General features: G+C 37.8%; 1 long non-coding RNA gene across 1 annotated transcript; it reads right to left on the bottom strand.

Annotated features, from left to right (window-relative positions):
• Positions 1-5420: 5420 nt before the first annotated feature.
• Positions 5421-8314, bottom strand: LOC135152341 (uncharacterized). The gene is made up of 2 exons (XR_010291399.1): positions 8145-8314; positions 5421-6364 (listed from the first exon to the last, which is right to left on the bottom strand). It is a non-coding gene; the product is annotated as an uncharacterized LOC135152341 (long non-coding RNA).
• Positions 8315-16384: the final 8070 nt, after the last annotated feature.

Genomic DNA, 16384 nt, shown 5'->3' on the forward strand with positions numbered 1-16384 from the left:
CAGGACAGGTACTTGGTATTACTTGTCAAATTCAGGGACGAACACTGTCAATTACTGAAAATACCCTGAACACTGCTCTGCAACTTCCAACAGAGGACTTTGAGGCTGTTCCAGATAGGGCTGAAAGAACAAATTTCTTCTTTGCTATTCATTGCCAGAGGGAGAATGGTGATCTTCCCAGTAAAATGTACGTCAAGCATTTACCTCGAGAATGGAATTTCTTCTTTAATTCCATTTCTCATGTATTTGCACCAAAGACTGGAGGGTTCCATGGCATCACTATCTTCAACCAGGAAATAGGAATTGCAATAGCACAGAACACAAGGATAAATCTGGGACACTTAATCATGGGAGCTTTTCAGGATTCTCTAAGAAAGAACAGGAATGTACTTCTCTACCCTCGGTTCTTTCAGATTGTTCTGAATCAAATGCTGACTCCTGCTGAGAGAGCTGTCTATCCAAATATAGACAATGTCATATGCTCCTTCATGACCACAAGGGTGATATCTATGCTGGAGAGTCACCAGAACTACACTAACAATGAGGATGTGGTTCTTCCGGAGGCAATGCAAGAATTCTTAAACAACCAGAACTTGCCTCCACCACACATTCAAAATGTTGCTGATCCTGTGGTTCAGGAAGAGGAGGCCCCTGAAACACAAGCTGAAGAAGTTCCTGAGTCATCTCATCAAGCTGATATTCCTGAGACTCAAACTTCTCAAGATCAAGAAGAGGTGATAGTGGAAGATGCACAGACATCCTCAGATGACAATGCTCAATCTGAAGGAGAGGATTCACTGCAAGACAATTCCACTGATTCTGAAGATGAAGTGAATACTCCTATTCAAACCACTGCAGCTGATGTAATGGTGGATGTTGATGAACTTTTCTCTAACACTTACAATCCACTGCTACAGTCAGGTATTCCTTCTGACTCTGACAACTTGTCATTTGATGCACCTGATTGGGTTCATAATCTTTTGGATTCCAATCAGCTTTCACCACCTCTCACACGTGCCAGTGAATTTGAAATCCCCCAAATTCATAACCAAGGCACCACTTCCCAAACACTTGAAGCAGAAATATCTCAACCCCTCAGCCAACCACTTCAAATAATTGAGAGCGAGGGAGAAAGTGCCTTAGCTGCACCACATAAGGAGATTGTTTCTGAAACTGCAGCTCTGTCTCCTAGTCAAGAAAGGAGAATAGAACCTGAGACAACTGCAGATATGTCTATTTCTTCACCACCTCAGCCAAATACTATTCCAATGCACAGTGAGGTTGCACACACAGTTGAAGAATTGACGGTTGCGAACACTTTGTCGTCCATGTCAGGGATAGACACTGTTGTTTCTGATCCTTTTCAGGGTCAATTGCCTTCACAGGCTTCTGGGGGAAACTTGGATGAATTGCCACATTCTACATCCTTGTCTACCCCCCTGGGAGGAACATTCCCAGATCCTTCAAAGGACTCTTCACCTCTCGAAGGTGAACGGCAATCTATTTCTGAGCCCTTCATATCAGGAAGTGAGCCAGTTGTAGAGGACTTGTCACAAAGTCATTCGCCGTCAAAGGCAGTTGTGGGAAACCAGGGTGCTTCGCCAATTCAAGGATCACATCCTTCGAGCCCTGTGTCTACCCACCCTGAGATTCCAACTCAGGATCCAACTAAGGACTCACTACCTTCGAGTAGTTGGCAACTTGTTTCTTATGACTCAGATTCATCTGACGAGGAAACTGAGGACGAAGGCTCACGAACCTTCATTGCACCTTCTGTGACCTCTCTAGAAGAGGCTAAGAAGATTTCTTCTGCAGGTACATCTCAGGATGCTGGAAAGTCTTTGAGTGAGAGGGAAACACCAACAGAACTTGCTATACAGAAACCCTCTAACCCACTGAGTGTTCTAGCTTTGAGTGAAAAGAGAGAAACACCTACAGAACGAACAAGTGAGAACCCTACAGCCCAACCTACAATTGAATCTGCTATTCCAACTGTATCTGTGACAGAATTTGAAGCTCTAAAGTTCAAAGTTCAACATCTAGAAGCTGAGAATCTTGTTCTACGGGAGGAGTTAGTAGAAATCAAATCAACAATGGAACAAAGGTTAGCTGCCCTGGAGGCTAAGTTGCTGGCATCTCAACCTTCCAGAGAGGATTACTCAACTGAGGGGGAGAGAGCAGCAGAAAAAGCAAAGGGAAAGAGGGTGATATCAGGGGTGTCTGAAGAACTGATTGATTCTGCTCTTAGGCATCAATTCAGTTACACTCATGATGAATACATCCCTGAGTTTGTGGATGACAGGGTGATTAGGATGGTTGGTGCTGAGAATGAAGATCTTGAAGAAGGAGAAATCCCAGATGCTGAAGTCTTTGCTGATGAACTTGCATATCACAATGACATCTTTCCTGCTGAAGAATTTGAAATTGCAAATCCACAAGACATTGCTAATGTTGCTAGGGATTATGCTGAGCAAAAGAGAGCAAGGGAGAAGTTAGAAAACCAAAGACGGATTCGACGGGAAAGGAGACTTGCCAACTTACATAAAGATGGAGCTGAATGGGATGTTGCTAGATCTGTGTTTGACTTTCCAGAGGTCACTCAAGATAATGATGATGACGAAGTAAAAGATATCTTTGACTCCTTCAGGAACAACTACAAAGATTTACATGATTATCACGAGGTGTTGAATGATATCATTTCTACTGTGTCTGTTGCTGTTCTTCCCAGAAGAGGATGGATGGTTAACATATCATTTGAGCTACAAAGAGAAGGCCATGGACTCAAGCATGTGTCAAGTCAGTTTCTCAGAGATCTATCTTTAACTGAGCTGTTTGTGGTAAGAAACAAGATCATCTCAACCGGCAGAAAGCATAATGAAATATTCAGAGATATGGTGGAAGAATGGATCACTGATATTGGAGTTGAAATTCATGACAAGCCCTCAGTTATTAAGTACTTCAAGGATGGTATGATTCAGAGTATTGGACTCACTGATGAAGCACTATCAACATACAATCCTCGTATACTGAAATATCTGGAAGCTCAAGTCAGGGAGAAGTGCTCAAGGACTAGCAAGGGAAGACTAACTGCTGAACTGCTATATGCCTATCGTCTGAACTTTGCTGCTCTGAGAGACTTAGACTTATCAGCCATCAATCGTCAACCACCATATCCACTGCCTCCACTCAACCCTGAAGTTCCTGAAAATCCAAATGCACCTGTTGTTACTTACAATCCTACATCTGTAATATTCAAGAAGAAGAAAGACTCTGAAGTCACTGCTATACCACTCACAGAGATTGGGAAACTCAATTCCAAAAGAATCACTCGTGCAGTTGCAGCTGTTAAGTGGTCAGTGGTAAAGGAAGACAAGAGTGTGCTCAAAGATTTGGTTGATCTTCTGGAGATAAGAAAAGCTGTAGAGACTGTCCACAACACTTCTAGAGTTCGTGCTCATCCATCAAGGATCATCATGAAAATTGAAGGAATGGAGATGAATGTCACATTTAAGAAGTTGAAGAAGATGGTTCACCTGCAAACTTTAGAGAAGATGAAGAAAAATCTAGAGCAACCTCCACCTGAGAATACACTGGAGCAAGTGGCACTGAGTACCATTACAGCAAGGATTGAAGAAATTGAAAACAAGCTTACTCAGAAGAAAGTAGAGGAAGCTGCAAAGAGGAAAGCTGAGCAGAAGCTGATTAATGCAAGAGCCAAGAAACCAAGGAAAGATTAGTTCAGGCTAGAGGAACAATGGCTGCTTGTATTTACTTTTGAATTCTGGAAATTGTAAGATATAATCCAGACTGTACTTAGTATTATTTCCTGTTTAAATTAGTATGCTTTTTCATTGTGTCAGTTGAGTTATCCTCTTAAAGGATTTGCTTGTCGAACTCTAACAATCAAATAGGGGGAGATTGTAAAGCATAATGTAACGTAACTGTAATTACGATAACTCAACACAACGAAAGACAGGAAACAATACGTAAGTATTATACAGGAATCTACAGGTTGGAGATTCGATACGAACAGACAAAGACAATCAAGATATCTGAGACGAGCATCCGTCCACTGGAAGAAGTTCATTAACATGTTCAAGCCTCAGTGAAGAATAAAGTTCAATATGTTTCTGCTATCAAGATTGCCTGAGGATCAAGTATCAAAGACCAGAAGATTCCAGTATATTTAATTTGATTATTTGTAATCAAATTTATCGAAGCAACATCTAACCCGGAATGACTGATCAAGTATATTATCAAGCAAAGGATTCAAAGAATGATTTCAGTTCAAGTCGTTCGTGAACCAGACCAGTGCACAGGACGTCAGGACGTACGAAAATATTCAGTGGATTCGATCAACGGATTAATTGATCAAGTCAATTAAATTGATTTTAACACAAAAAAATCAACAGTGGTGAATTCAATTAATACTAATATATATGTATATCATTAATTGTGATTTACTTGAATATAAATTAATTCAAGTAATTATTTACACAATTAATTATATGCATATATATTTATGTTAATGGAGAATTTGTACTTAGATTTATTTCTAAGTACCAACTCATTCACTAAGGACAGTGGAGGTCAAAGCGCAATCTTTGACTAAGTCAAAGTTGGCGCCTTTGACCTCCCCTCAAAGAGAAAAGCTCATGGATTTTGTCTAACTCTTTTCTACAGCCTACAGTAAACACAGTTGAAGAGTGGAGCGCAACCTTTGACTTGGTCAAAGGTTGCGACTCCAAATTGAGTCAAGTGGCGCAACTTTCCCTTGGCTTATTTCTTCTAAGTTTCTACACAGTGAAGACAGTGGATGGCTTGTAGAGCGCAACCTTTGACCAAGTCAAAGGTTGCGACCCCAACTGTGATCAAGCACATCTCCAGGAATTTGACTAAGGCAATTCAGTGAGAGATGAATGAGGCGCAACTTTGATATACATATATTTATATATGTAAGTGGCGCCACTTTCATTATTCAGGGGAGTTAGTTTATTTCTGATTAAACGAATCCGTCCAGGACGAACTCAAGTCGTCCAGGACGAACTCGTTAACCATGGTTAGTTGTTGGAAAGCCTATAAATAGAGCTTAGTGTTTTCATTTGAAAACAACTACACACTTTGTAAGTGCACACACTATACACATTCTCGAGAGTTAAATTAGAAGATCGTATTTATCGAGAGTTTGTAATAGAGTGATTGTAGTCTCTGCAGCCGACACTTGTGTTGGAATTTGTAGCACCCGAGGATTATTTCTAATACAAAGAATATTCCCCGACTTGCTGGAGTTATTTATTTACGATTGATTTAACATGGACTGAAACAGATTATCCGCAATTAAATTAAATCGAAGAAATTGGTACGACGTATTCAACCCCCCCCTTCTACGTCTGATTGGACCTAACAGAATTCAAACTTACAGAAGAATTGTCGAATTGGATTCATCACATTTTACTTAAAAACCAAAGGTTAGGCTGCTGATCAGTCACGCACTAACCCCGAACATGGCACACAGCCCTGTTCTCTATACTGGATCCAAGGCACACATTGGCCTATAATTGACCACGAATCTGGTCTGACCACGAATCTGGTCCACATATTTTATAAAACTAATCCAATTCTAACAATTTAAATTAATAGACAAATCAATCAACAGAACAGAATCATAATCATTATCAACAACAGAAATATTTCAAATCAACTTTTGAGGATCAACATTTCATAAACCACAGTCTGTCTTTTGATAAATCATAGTTCAGGAAATTCCTAACTATTCAGTATCCTCCATTATCGGCTAAGCAACTGAATTTAGCCTGCTAAACCAGCATGACAATGGCGGGTTGAATAATCAAGAAGATCCCATTTCATTCTAGGCTCTAACTATCACTGAGCAACACATGCTTCAATGACGGTCTGAACTTCGAATTAATTTGTAGAACTGGTATTTTAAAATCTTGAGGTTTGGAAAGAATGGATCAGAATACTTGTAGTAGAAATTGAGAGTAATTAGGTGTTTGGCTTTTCAAAACTTGGAAGAAGAAAACAATCATGGTTTCATGCTCAGAAGTAAGAGTTCATTTGAGAGGGGTTTCAGTATAAACAATATCACAATCTTGACAGAAAAATCAGCACATGCAATATATATATGAGGAAGGATTTAGGAAAACTTGCCTTAAATCCGCTTCCACACACAGCTTAATCTTATCTTTCCATCTCACAATCTATGCATATCATAACCTCCCGACCATCTCTGTATATACTCTATTCGTAATACGACTTCGTCTCTTCGATTCATTTCTCATTCGCTTTGCATCATCGTTTGACCTTCTGAATGTCTTCGATCGTATACGTCTCGTCCCAAATCCTTAACGAGAATAAGACAATACTATAATCACTAAACAATCTATTGTACATACACATCACGTATATCGATACCCCCTTATATAACCCTTTAAACCTATTAGATATCACTTATCACATAATCATGCTTTGATTCTAACATATAGTCAATCATATTCCATATAACATATCACAAATCAATTATCATATAAATCCTTATCGAAAATCCGACATCGTCTCGTCTATGTATAAGACTATCCACCTGTTATCCTATCTCAATCAACCATCAACCAACACAATTCAATCACTATCCATATATTCTTATCCAATATCAATCAGTTCACGACACTATGTCATATAAGTCATTTATCACATATGTATAGTATTAGGAATAGCCACGTATATCACGTAATCATCAATTTATAGCAGACAAGTCACATATTGACACATATTGCATATTACATGACATATAATCACATTCTAGACTCGATCATATTATCTTGCCATATTAAAATAGACTCCATAAGCTTTCGTCTCCCTTTCGTTTCACCTGATTCTGAATTATGGATCAAAAGATATGATCAAAACCGTTTTCTAACTCTCCTATCGGCACATAACATATCAAACAGATAGCAGACAACATATTTCATATAAGGTCTCCCATCCCAATTGATGTCAAATCAAGTCTTGGGTTAAAAATGATTTTTCAGGAATTTTCTGGAATTTCTAGACATTTTTCAGAATTAAAACAGGTAAAAGAATCCATTTTTGAATAAATAGTCAAGTCCGATTGCTTAAGATCGGATCCCAAAATCATTTGAAATCAATTAACGAGCCTCAAACATATTTTAGAAAAATAATTCAAAGCTCGAAACTATTTTTCGGAATTTTTCAATCAAAAGGAGCAATTAAATCTAATTAATCAATCAATTAAAATCAATTAATAATTAACTAAATTAATTAATCAATTAATATTTAAATTAATTGACCAATTAAAATAATTAATTATTAATTAAAATTAATTAAGAAACTAATTTAGATTTATTTTTGAATAAAGAAATAATTAAAAACTATTTTTGGAATTTAAAATAATTAAATAAAACAATTTTAGAAAATTAAATCAAAAGGTTTATTTTGTAAACTTTTGAAAGTTTTCGTCCAGGGTTTAAACTGTAACTTTTCAAAGTTACAGGGGGTGTTGTGTCAGTTTTGAAACCAGGATACGCACACTTCACCATCTTTAAAAGTAGGGGTACCAAACTGCACTTTTGCAGCGGCCACCCCCCTTCCCGCCGCTGTTACGCCGGAACCGGCGTTTCAGGGATCCTTTCCCCACCAGAAACTGCAGATCTCAAATACGAACCACCAGAAACATGTACGTGTGGTTAAAATCATCAGAAACTATGTGTACAAGCCGGAAAAACGAAGCAAAGCTTCGTCGCCACCGTGGATAAATTTCCCCGGCAAGCCCCCTACAAACTTCCTCCACTACTTCCTAATATCTCAATCGATTCCTCTCAACACAATACACATGCTAGTAAGCTTCGTTTTAGCCCAGATTACCCAGAAAAGAAACGCCCAATTTTAATTAAAAAGCTTCAAGAACGTTCAAGAACACAGTCCAATAATCAAACTGACTTTTCTATTTGATTCCGAACTCGAAATTCAACATATAATATATGAAAACGAATGGCACGAGATGCTCTACAACATGGAATCATCAAAACAATCAAACAAGATCATTTACGAAAATTCATCATTTAAAATTAAATAATTCGAATTTTGTAAAAATCGCAATAATTCACCTGTTGAATCTGCACACGAAAGGATAATTAAACTTGATTCTACGCGTCGATAGCTTCGTTTTGACTATTCATACGCCTCCATCGGATTCCAATAACGCCTTCAAATCCTCGTTTGATTATGAAGAACACGAAGAACACCCGTTCGTTTTCTCTCGGTATTCGTGCAGAGAAACTGGCGAAATGATTGTACGTGCGAAATAAACTGGTAAAGGATATTTATAGAAGAAGGTAAGAGAATATTCCTTGAATATACTTTGGAATATTCCTTGAATATGCTTTGGAATATTCCTGGAATATGCTTCACGCATTACGAGACAACCAGATAATTATTAACTTTAAAAATATTAATAAAATCGTACCGGACCATTTACGGGGCAAACCGTACTCCGGATTGAAAAAGTTAAAACACGAAAAATGCTCAGAATGTCCCAAATAGCTTAATGGCGAAATTTTCCCGAACGCCCGCGGGGTTTAAAATATTAAATAACTATTTAAATATAATTAATAATTAAACGAAATTAAATCCATAAATCGATTATAAAATCACGTAGCAATCCAAAAATCGATATGAACATATCTAAATAAACTATATTTTATCCTGATCATACAGAATTTGAAATATCTCAAATCCGAACACATATGAGCAGTCAATTCAATAAACCAAATAACACAAATCTCACAACAATTTATATAAATATCACATACTATTCATAAATTATCAGGAAAATACCCAAATGTTCCATATTTTATTCTGAGAATATGAAATTTGAAAGCTCGCTATTGCAACATATATAAGCAATCAAAATAGAAAACTAGTCATCATATAATTTACCAAATATTCATATAATATTCAGAAATAACCATAAGTAATTACGCGACCATTACATACGTAACACTTAATCATGTAATACATATATTCTCATATCAACCATCTAACTTTTGCATAACCAATCTCTGTACTTTCAGAAATAATATTTGAAATAAATTTTGAAAGGATATTCATATATCCATATATAAATCATTTGAAAATATCTAAATAACACATGCCACACTTAGCCATGTAACAATAGCAATACTTTAAATCTTTAAAATCAATTATATAAAATATAATTTTAAAAAGACAACCCTGTATTGGTAAAACAATAACCCGGAATTTAAATATACAATTTTGAAAACACATTAAACTAGAATAACATATTAAACTTTATTCCTTTCTTCCTAAGAAAATTACTTTTATAACAATAGACGAATTTTGAAAAATCGGGTCGCTAAAATTAACAAAGTCACAACAGAAGAATACATAATCTGTTTAAACCTTATATTTTCACATCACAATTATACTCATATTACACAGACCATTCATCTTATCAGAAAGAAACCAATTAAACCTAATAATAATATTCAAAAACTTATTTCTATATTAATAAACAAATTCAGAAAATCTGGGATGTTACACAAAACCTCCTTCTCTGCCATCTTAGCCCGGGCTCGACTAGCAAGAGTTTGGACCTCGTCTGACTCCGTGTCACTAGAGAACTCTCCGGGAACAGCAGAATACGCAACGATGTCTTTTTTTTGCCGCCTAGGGATCCGGACCATGGACCTAAATAAAGAAGCAATCCGGGTCAATTTTAAGAAAAGCATTCACACAAGTTGTTGCAAGTTTTATTTTGGTCCAAATCCCATCCTAATTCTATATGAAGAGCATCAAAGGAAAAGAAGCAATTAAGCACAAAACAAAGCTACCCGGGTCCTACCCATCCTTCTACACCACCACACACAAGTGGCTGGCTTACCTGGACATCCTACCCGGATCCCACCCTCCAAACCTATGCAAGAAGAGTACTACATACTCAGACTCTACCCGGGTCCTAAATGTACACCACACCATCATAAAACTTTTCACAAGTACCAAACCAAACAACCGAAACGCCTACCCGGATACAACCTATACACCCGGGCCAAAAGTCCTACCCTACGCAGTCATATACACAACGTACAAACACCTGAAGATAGCCATATCCTAAAGATACCCAACCCGGGCATCGTGACTTTACCCGGGTCCAGTTCAAAACCCCAGGATACCCAAAAGACACAAACAGTTCTCAGATCATTTCAAATCACAATCAAGGATCAAAACCAAGGCCTCGCTCAATACACACACATATATATATATATATATATATATATATATATATATATATATATATATATATATATATACGTATACATCCAAGAACATTCAAACAAAAACTTAACCAAAAACCAAACCTTCAAAGCCAAAACCCAGAATTCCAAAATCAAAACCCAAACTCCTCAAACCCAAACACGCAAAACTACCCCAAATCAACACATAAACCACAAAACACGCATCAAAAGGATCCTTACAAATCTATCTACACAACTATAAGCATGGAAAATCAAAGCATGGCAGCAACCAAAAGCAAACATTTTGAAAAGACGAATCTCATGCAAATAACAACAGTGCGATGCGCGAAAAAAGAGCGAGACAAAGAAAAAAAAAAAGAAAAACTTACTGGAATTAGCGGCGAAACGGAAGAGATAAAGCGAGCAGAGACACTGGAGATCCGGCAAAAAGCAGCGCAATACAGTAGCGGTATTCTCAGAGAAGTGGCGGAAGCAAAAGAGAAAATTAGAGAAGTGGAAGAAGGAGGGGTTTGATATATATATACAATCACATCACGGGCCACGTGGCCGCACTCTATTGGATAATCAATAATTATTACAGCTGTAATAATTCGCCCCCTCAAAAGACGTGCGACGGTTCAACTTTCAAAATACGTAGTTACGCGTACCTTTGGAATTCCAAAGGACCCACGAACGATCCACATACCATCCAACCCGGGAACCAACCCCAAACACAGCACAGATCAACCCGGGTCCCTCAACTAAGTCCCCGGGTCCCTCAACCGGGTCCCCTACAAATAAACACTTGCACCCCCTACCAGGGTCAAGCCCAAAAGAGAAGCAGACACCAAGGCTTTAAGCTTACCTACCCGGGCCTCAAACATTCCACCCGGATATTCATAATTAAAAACCTTACCCAGACCCGCCCAGAAAAGCTAATCAATACCAAGCAGCCAAAACCTCCACCCGGATCTACCCGGGCAGGGGGGCAAACACAAAACCTCTACTTTACCCGGATCCAGTCAACCGGAGAAGCAAAAGCAAAAAATCCGCCTTACTCCCTCACATAGAGAATCTATATAAGGGAGTGGGGGGCAAATGATAGGATGTGATCCGGTCATACCGGATCCGGGTCCTGAAAAGGAACTTCTACCCCGGTTGGCCACCAACCCCGCAAGGCAACCCCCAGGCCTGTCCCAGCCGACACTTGCTGCACAAGGCACAGACTGACATGATAAGGACAACACACAACGGTCAACTACTGCCAAGTAGAGACAAGCCAGAGAACATTCCGAAAGACTATTCCTGCGCTGACACCTGGACACGTGTAGGGGATCAAACCCCTACACGTGTAGGACCAGGATCCAGGTACGCACCCTTAAACCCTAATCCTTGGCCTATAAATAGACCAAGGATCAAGGGCTTAAGGGTTACATTCTCTTGACACTCATATTTTTGCACACATTGAAGCACTTAGCAAACACTCAAACACTCAAGCCACCAGCCACCAGCAACCACCGTACACCACCCTTCCACACACATATATAACACATTTTCTAGTCTTAATCCTTCCAAAACCCGCTCTTATTCTCACGCCGGAGGCGCCGCGGGGCCAAGACCCCCCTCCGGCGTTGTTTTGCAGACACCCGTCCAGCAGCTTCACCGCAGATCCACCATCCAAGGCGGAGGAAGGACCAGGACCGGAGTTTGGCGTTAGCCAGAGAACATTCCAAAAGACTATTCCTGCGCTGACACCTGGACACGTGTAGGGGATCAAACCCCTACACGTGTAGGACCAGGATCCAGGTACGCACCCTTAAACCTTAATCCTTGGCCTATAAATAGACCAAGGATCAAGGGCTTAAGGGTTACATTCTCTTGACACTCATATTTTTGCACACACTGAAGCACTCAGCAAACACTCAAACACTCAAGCCACCAGCCACCAGCAACCACCGTACACCACCCTTCCACACACATAGATAACACATTTTCTAGTCTTAATCCTTCCAAAACCCGCTCTTATTTTCACGCCGGAGGCACCGCGGGGCCAAAACCCCCCTCCGGCGTTGTTTTGCAGACACCCGTCCAGCAGCTTCACCGTAGAACCACCATCCAAGGCGGAGGAAGGACCATGACCGGAGTTTGGCGTTATCACACATCAAAGCTTGTGTTATATTAGTTGTAATCAAGGTTGTGAGAGGTTTTAGGTTAACTAATTTTAGGTATGTTGCTCCTCATCTGTTATATTTGAGTGTATCTTTCTATCATAATTATCAATGAGATTTTTGTACCTTTTGCAGGGTATCACTTCATCGACACATGCTGGCAAAGGTGTATTTTACACTGTGATTGACTCGGGCATTCTTGATTTTCTTGAGAATGTCGATCGTGAAAATTTGATTCTAGAGAGGAGAACGAGGAGGAATGGAAGAATAAAGGTGTGGTAGGCATGTGTATTGCAGGGAATAGGAAGAGGTGTATTTGAGGGGAAATATAGTTGTTAAGGCAATATAGTTGTTAAGGCATTTTTATTCGCTTTTGAAAATTGTGTTTCAGAATTCTTGCAATTTGTTATTTTTTAATCATGCTCTCATGTGTGCAAAACTTAAACTTTACTATTAAGACATTGAGCCATCTATGACATGCCAATAGCTATAATTTCAAAGTGATTAAGCAGTTACCTATACCTTATACAATACACTGCACATAAATTGTTTTTGTTAGAACTTTTTAGGCATCATAAATCTTGAAACAACAGTTATATTAGGATGCATCCAGATAAGCGGAGTGTGGTTGTTCGTACAAATATTTTATGATATGTGGGGTGTTTGTGGTTGAACACTATGTTTTCTCAAACGAATGCTATTGTTCAGTTATTAGCTTCATGTTAATTAGATATTTTTCAACCAGTTCTATGCAAGTGTGCAATATTTAATGTAAGAAATTTAAGCAAGTATTTATTTTTTAAATGATTTTTTTGGTGTTTTTAGTTCAAATGATTGATTTTTTAAATGATTTGATCTATCAATGACTTCCAGCTAATATACTTATAAAAGGTTTGATATTTGCGGGGTGACGGTATTGCAATTCTCTGTATATGTAAATATATATATATATATATATATATATATATATATATATATATATATATATATATATATATATATCAGCTAAGCGTTATGACACAGATAAGTTGTATTCCACTGCAGTTCGATTTGGATTCTGCCTCCATTGGAGAAAGAACTTGAAGGAGTGAGATAAATCCTACTTCCATAGGTATTTTGATCCGCTTTATTTCGATATGCTTTTCAATATATTTCTTTGTTATTTAATGTGTTATGATATATGTGCTACCAATTCTGGTGTTTACTTGCCGGTTTCGTCCTTCAAAATTGACCTTCAGAAAGTTCCCTGAGATTTGATAAAAGTTTTTCGCGAGTTATATGCGTCAGCTTTATGTTCTTCTTTATTGTTAACAGTCTTCAAGATGTTCAGGTAGTTCTTTTATGTGCTTAGCGTTTGGGATCACGTCATGCTACGGCAGGGTAATTGCTGAGCAAAGAGCTGGAAGACTGCAGGAATGGTAGCGCATCTGATTCCGTTAACAAACACCAAACTAGCTGATATTGCAACGAATCAAATATGTTCAAAGCCATTCAAAGAGCAAGTAATTTTTTTTATATTTCATGCGTATTTTATCTCACTTTTGTAGTAACACATCTGCACCATTACTAGGATTGTATTTTGCATATCGCAATACAAAATAGCACAATGTTCACTGTCACCATTTAAGCAATATTTGAAAGAATTTTACAACAATTAGATGCTAATGCTATGTTGTCTGTTTAGATGGGCAAGGTTTACCGAAGCCAGAGGAGACTATCCATCTAGCCACCACAAGCTAATCATTCAATTTTATGAAGCATCAGCAGCTCAGGATCGGAAACTGGAAGGGTTGGTCCATAAAGCCATTTTGGAATTATGGAGGCCTAACCCAACTGAAGTACTCTACTGTTGACTAGAAGAAATGATTCTGCTCTTCTTAATGTTCCTCCAAAAATAGGATAGCCTCCAGATGATATTGAAAAGCTCTAGACTCAAAGGGAAGGTCAGAGAAGAGTGTTGTTAACAAATGACCCAGACGAACAATTACAGGCTATGTTGCATATATTTATGATAAATAATATGAAGATTTGCCTTAAGATATTTTATAAGGTAATACCTTCTACCTTATAAGTAATTGACAAAATCATCAGGACTGTTTTAGGTATCAAAGTAGGTTTATCTGGGCATTTCGCCAGCTGCGAAGTCTTGCTTCACAGGTTAGAATGAAACTCATTTCATATATGACTTCAGATGTTGTCAATTTTCTGCTTTAATTATTCAAGTTCATAACTTTTGACATTATCGAACAAATATTGCATGGAACTGTAAGACGAAATAGATTAGTATTTTCTTTAATTTTTAAGCTCTTATCTATTTATATGTTAAAGAAGAACCAAGGGCAAAGTTGCCAAAAAATTAGGTGTGAATATACATATAAATCCCTGTGATACATAATATACAATTATGTCTTCTCTTTCTATCTGGTTCTTATAGATTCTCATGATTTACAAAATTTATCCTTCGATTGGTGCTTAGATTTTCATTATCATGTGGCTGGCTAGATCGCTGCCAAAAAACCTTAAGTGATGACCATAATAAAATGCACTTCACCTTAATCTGTTGACCACTTTTCCTGCGCGCTGAGCTTGTAAAAAACAAGTTCCGAGTGTTGAGGGTTGTCACTTGTCAGCTGTAGCTTTTATATACTTTATTGGTACACTATTAGTGACAAGGTGGTTGACCTCTAAAGTATAATTAGAATTTTTGCTAATGGCTTCTTCCTTCTTTCGCGGGAAGAACTACGTTCAGCCAAAAGTGATGTCACCTCCAGATACCTTATCAAAAGCCAAGGTCAATCTCTTTTTCCTACAATTCATATCAATCCAGTAACCACTCTTTGCCCCATTTGACACAAAGTTAAATGAATATGGTTGACACTGTCCTTACTCTGCTAATGGTTTCTTTAAGAATTTCAATATCTAAACTTTGTCCATACTATCAAATTATTGTAATGTAACTGAAAACCTTTTTGTTCTGAAATGTGGTAAACGTAAAACACATGATTAATAATGCTTCAAATCTGCAATCTCTCCACTTTGAAACTGCAGGCCTCGGAAAAGTATAAATTTGAGCAGTCCGTTGAGCATACAAGTCAGTTCATCGAAAAACTGGAGCACGAGTTGGAAGAGTATCATCAGCACTTGGCTCGATATAAGAAAGGGAAGAAAGAGGCTCTACAAGATACTCCTTCATTGCTCAACACCTGATGGTACCTTATTTTTAAACTTTAGAAAGATAACTCGTCTTTATATTGTTGATGTGTTGTAATTTATGTTGTTAAAATCAGGAGCTTCCGCGCTACTAATGATAGACACAAGGGTACTGGTAGCAGTTTCTCGCTGACAAATGTTTTCTCCCCTCGTTTGGGAGTTGAGAGGAAAATATTGAAATTTATTTTGGTCTGTCATGTTTTAATATTTATGCTGCAGCCTTCCATCATCACAACCAATTGACTTGATGAAACAGATCACCACAAGAAAAACACATGTTTGAATACCCAGCCGAATAAGTAGGGTCGTATAAATTATTTAAATTAGAGTATGAAGAAAGAGGTGGAAGAGGATGACTAAAGATGTGGTATTTGTGTGTTTTGCGTGGGACAGAGGAAGAAGGATTTGACTGGGAAAAAGATGATAAGGTAATTTTGTTTACTCTTGTCAATTATGTTTTGAGAATATATGCTATTGTTTTGTGCATTGTGATGGTACCAAGTTGAGAACCCTAAGAAATGAGTTGTATAATTAATTTCATATATTTGCATCAATATAATTTGGTTGTAGTTGTGTTTTAACACTTGAAATGTATGAGCATATACATAAATTGAATTAACTGAATTAATCTGAGATTATCAAAGCAGTTTATGCCAGTGGAGTGCAACTCTATTCTAAGAAGTAAGAGTTCTAAATTTTAAACGATAATCTAAT

The sequence above is a fragment of the Daucus carota genome, chromosome 1, assembly GCF_001625215.2.
Source record: "Daucus carota subsp. sativus chromosome 1, DH1 v3.0, whole genome shotgun sequence".
NCBI classification, from domain to species: Eukaryota; Viridiplantae; Streptophyta; class Magnoliopsida; order Apiales; family Apiaceae; genus Daucus; species Daucus carota.